Source organism: Coturnix japonica, chromosome 3, assembly GCF_001577835.2.
Source record: "Coturnix japonica isolate 7356 chromosome 3, Coturnix japonica 2.1, whole genome shotgun sequence".
Taxonomy (NCBI): Eukaryota; Metazoa; Chordata; class Aves; order Galliformes; family Phasianidae; genus Coturnix; species Coturnix japonica.
This window is the reverse complement of record NC_029518.1, coordinates 6,653,188-6,658,366: the sequence shown is the minus strand read 5'-3', so window position 1 is coordinate 6,658,366 and position 5,179 is coordinate 6,653,188. Positions and strand designations below refer to the sequence as shown.

General features: G+C 41.9%; 1 long non-coding RNA gene across 1 annotated transcript; it reads right to left on the bottom strand.

Moving 5' to 3' along the window:
* Positions 1-305: 305 nt before the first annotated feature.
* Positions 306-4,459, bottom strand: LOC107310807. The gene is made up of 3 exons (XR_001553736.2): positions 4,318-4,459; positions 3,816-4,008; positions 306-1,154 (listed from the first exon to the last, which is right to left on the bottom strand). It is a non-coding gene; the product is annotated as an uncharacterized LOC107310807 (long non-coding RNA).
* Positions 4,460-5,179: the final 720 nt, after the last annotated feature.

Here is a 5,179-nt window from a genome sequence, read left to right as displayed (position 1 = left end):
TGTGATTGGTAACAAATGTCTGCCAAGGCTATGATGACAACAAAGCAGTAGACATATGTAGCTTTCAGTAAATGGGACTTGAACGTAAGTCTTTAGAGATGAATGACTAGCAGGCTGACTTGCTTGCTAGCTTCACCTCACTGTCACCTAACTTAGAACAATTCCTTAGAGGAAAACACATTGTAGCACAATGTCTATGGTAAATGCCCACTAAACTTCCGTGCACTGCACAGTCCCTGTCTTATTCACAAACCCCAAACTAGTCGGTCTTGCACTACGTACCAAACTGCTCCTGTTGATTTCACTGAGGCAAAATCTTTTGAAATAGCCATTTCAAAATGATTCTGAGAGAATGTATGATAATTAAATGCAAACAATGAAGTTCTTCCTCTATTTTGGTGGCTAAGGCCTTAGGTCAGATGTTGGTTACATAATGCAGACACATTAAGCTGTGGGAATTCAAACAGGAAGGTAATGTCTGGAAGAGATTATTTACACTCCTTTTTTAACTCACTTGCACTGTCTTAGTTGATTAACATAGTGGAGAATGCAATCATCCTGACACAAGTTCTAGGGAAGTGTGCAACCAGCACCAGGCTCAAGGAAGCTGAGCAACAAAAGGCTGGGTCTGTGCTACCTGCACTGATGGTGTGACATCCCAGCAAGCCTCTACTGGTGCCCTACCCATGTACTGCTGAGAAGCACTGAGCTCAGACACAAGTGCCAGCAGGGAAATATGGAGGTCTGGAAGATCTCTTAGTTTGACCAGCCAGGAGAGCTGGACCGTCCATAGTGGGTAAGCTGACAGGTATGCAAAAAGATCTTTCCACTGTGTTTTATATTTGGTAAATGCTTAAGGGCCTATTGGATGTGACGTTGTGTGTAAAGTGGCTCAAATGTTACTTTAAACAACTGCTTCAAAATTAGTACTAGGGGGAAGGGGGAGAACACACCAGCACACAAACCAGCAGCAATTATAGCAGCCCTAACCAATTAGCCATGCTGTTTCTTTGTATAGCTGATGAAGCCTTCTCATGCAAAGAATGTTCTGTTCCCATCGCTCTTCTTCAGATGTTGTTTTCCAATGTTTCCAGCCCTCAGCTCATCAGAACCAGTGTGACCTGGTATCCTGCAGGTAGAGTCTTGGCTTTCTGCTGATTTATTTAAAAAACAAATAACAAAAAATCTTATATTTTACTGCTCAAATGTTGTCTCCAGAGCACAGTCACATGACCAGTATAATGACAATCTGTCTCTCTGCTAACATTTCTCTACTTTGGTTATTTGTTTGATAAAGTGAGGAGCTTCCCTTTTGTTGCCCTTCATCAGAGCTTAATGTCTTTACTTTGGGATCAATATACTTTATGAATAATTTTATTTCCTTCTATTTTTATGGTCTTTTCTCCTCATTATCATACTGAGTTTATTAGCTGGTGCTGTCAGTATCTTTACCCTGTCATATGTTCCTGAGGTACAGTAAATATCACTTGTGTTGTAATTAATATGCACACCCTCTGCAGTAATTAAAGCACAGACCCCTTCAACCAGCTGAGCTTCCTACACTAATTCCACCTTATCTTCATAATGAACTTATTGTAATCTGAAACTACTGCTGAATATTGTTCGGTAAGGATAGAAGAATGAAATCTAACGAGATGCAATAATATTTGTGAACATGTTAATATGAAAAAAAATGAATTTAATTAGCCTTAAATCTAATTAAATTTCCAGTACAATCAAAATTCTCCCCCATTTATCCCACAAAAATACTGATGGTGCAACACTAGTGCCCCTGTGGAGATAGATTGACACAGAGATGGAGAGCAGACACCTCATCCTCAACACATGGCATCCTCACAGGTAGCTTACCCAGAGGGTGTTCTGCCCACAGGTAATTACAGAAAGGGCTCAGACTCTGCTCAGGGATGTGGTTTGCAAGCAAGAACAAGAAGGTGAAGATGGAGAGGCAACTTCAAGCCCTCCAAAATGAAATAGTTTAGAAAATGTTTCCAAGAGGGGATGGGGAAGGGACACCGAATATATAAGTGTGATAGTACAGCACACTGTGGTTAGAGAGAGAGACTGGATGCAAGAAGTTCAGCTCTTATTTGCTGAAAACATTTCCATATGGAAGACTAGCACCTAAGGTGCAGACTCACACAATAGGAAGAAAACTGGCAGGCTACACAGACTGAAAATTGGCTGAAGGGCAAGAAACAAACAGTGGAAGTAAATGGGATTATTTCAAGGTGGAAAGAGGTTACCAGTAGGGTACAGCCCAGCTTTCTAATTATTCACAGTAATGACTTGGATGGTTGTATAGAAAGGATCATTTCCAAGATTCTAGTGACTGAAGTGCAGAGGTAATAAATACAGAAATGATCCAATAGCCTTTTTGTTAACAGTTAATTTCAGAGCTGGAGAAGTTGCATAAGGAAGTGTTTGCAGGTATCATAAGGCAGGATTGAGACATCCAGTGGCACAAAAATTGAATGACCTTCCCTTGTAAATGGTCACTCTAGAAAAGGCTTAGGCAACAGCCGCTGAGCAGCTCTTTGTGCTTTATTGATTGATGTCAATCTGTCCAGTTCCAGAGCGTTAACTTCACTTTAAAAAGTGCCCTTTTCTGTCATTCTTTTCCTGTAACCCCTTAAGCATGCCTCATTGCCTTCACCAAAAAAATTATGTGGTCAGATATTGATTTGTGACTTGCTGGTTGACATCTGAATAATAAGAAAATGAACTGACTTAAAGACATATCTGGATAAATAAGGAAGGAAAAAACACAGAAAAACCCACATCTAAATTTCTGCTAAATTGGCCTGACAATCTAGTGATTGAGGAGAGCAATATGGTTACTCTCTGACACAAAACTATGGAGAACTGTCCTAAGAGGACGAGATAGTTCTCAGATTCCCCAGAAGAGGAGAGAAAGTCCTGTTCTGTAAGGCATGATTCTGAAAAAAACTGACATCATCTTTGTGATTTTCTCTCCTACTCAGGAAAGAATTCACACACAGCTGATTTCACTGACCCTTCAGAACTGTACGGTACCTTTCAGACCTGTAAGGTACACACAGGCAAGTAAAAATAAGGAAAAAAAATGCAACAGTGCCTTGTTTGTTCAACATTTGCTGGGTAACCACCACAGCTCAAAACACACCACCACAGAGAACAAAAACTACCTTGTCCGAGATCAAGAAAACAGCATTCTATGCCCAAGTACAGAAAATTATCCCAAATCTCCCTACCCAACAAACTGAGCATTACAAACACCCACTTCAAGCCCCTCTCACTGCCTTCTTTCTGTGCCTCTCTTCTGAGGGTAGCAGCAAAGACCGTCTCTGCATCTTTGTTGAAGTTTATGGACTCAGCAGTAAGCAAATCAGAGCATTTTTAATTCTTCTCTCCAACTCTACTCAGGAACTGGTGACCTAGCTTTAACCTTTCACTAATATAAAGTATTTCGGTTATTACTACTCAAAGCCTTCAGAATTTTAAACTTGGCAGTTCAAAAGAGTGCCAAGATTTTAAGCTACAGTGTATCATATCCTGCCAGGGAAAGAGCTGGAGAGGAGAAAGATACAGAAGGGGCAAGAAAAAAGAATGTGCAAAACTAGGCGTGGTAAGACAGCAGAAATAAAGATAGAAGGGCAGAAAATATGACAGTGTTTTTTCTTCTATGTCTCCTTGGTGAACCCTGACGTCCTTACATTACTTTCTACATTTTTACATGCTTTCTTTTCTCCTCTGGCTGCCTCTTTATTTCTAGACATGATCACAGAATTCTTCAGTTTAGAAAAGTAGACTCTTACCCTCTTAAACTGTATGCCTGAGGATGCCTTACAGGAGTCTGTGTCCCACAGACTGGAGTGGAGGTAGGCTTGTGCTTTTTAGTCTTCAACAGAAGTGCCTCCTGCTCTCCCTGCTGCAGATGAGCTGCTCTTCTGATTCAGCAAGGCATATTCATGGGAACTTATTAGTACATAGCTCTTCTACTGCAGCAGGCTGTTGTAAAAGAGACCTGTTACCACAGGTAAGATTCCTGGCTCCAAAGTTTTTAAATGCCAAGGAGCAGCGGCAGTGGGATGCTCCTCCCAGGAGATGAGCCAGGAGCTGAGGGAGAGGAAAGCAGGCAAGGGAGAGACTTGCCAAGAGCGAGCACAGTCTCAGAGTGCTCAGAAAAGATTCAGTGATGGCAGCCAGCACCAGCCAAGAGCCCACTGACCACAGGACAAGTTGGAGGCAGAAAGACAGGGTTAAGCCAAAAGCTAAGTCAGCAAGCCAGCAGGAAATGCAGCCAAGCACAGGGTTCACCTGCAGATCCCAAGGAGCCAGGGCAAGCACCCAAGTTTAAAAGCAGCTCTCGAGCAAAGCGGAGTGTATGGGCCCTATTAGCAGGACAGACTGGCAGTTCACAGTTTCACCTCCCTAGGTGTATGGGAAATCACAGCCTGAATCTCTGATTAATCAGCTGAGGCAAGTGTTGGGTCAGCTGTGGGAGCACAGGTGAGAGTAATCTAGCTGTGCTCCTGGAAGGGATGGAGCTCGACTCCACCTCCTCTAAGACCTCATTTAAGGGCTGACCACCACCATTGAGGCAGCATCTCTTAGTGATTACTCTCCAGTGAAGACTGTCTCAGCTTTCTGGTCAAGGCATCAGCATTGGTGTGTTTTCCTTTGCTAATAACCTTTGACTATCTACCATCATCTTTGTTAGCATCTTTATATTAACTACCCTTACATGGAGGAAGCCCTTAATGCTTTTGCATAGCTCTTCTCACAGCATCCTGGTCCAAGGTTGCAGCTATGCTATACTGGAGCCAGCACTGAGCACAGAGAGCTATATTTTGACAAGGTTCCTGACACTAAAAGAAAGCATAAGCTTGATTAAAAAGTTCGCTAAAACTTTAACAACATCTGTAAATAGAATTTTTTGCCTTCCATTCACATACCTTATAATCCAGTCACAGGCCAGTCCTGGCAATAGCAAACAGCAAAACATCTGGCCCAGTGGTCCTTTTGTCCTTTAATTCCTTCACCTTTTTTCTTCCCTTGTAATTCGGTAAGTGCTGTTTTTTTCTGAGTTATCTTTCAAACTACCATCAGCATTTTTAAGCAAAGAATACTGTATTGATGTATTTATATTTGATCATGTAGGGATGTGGCTCCTACTAGC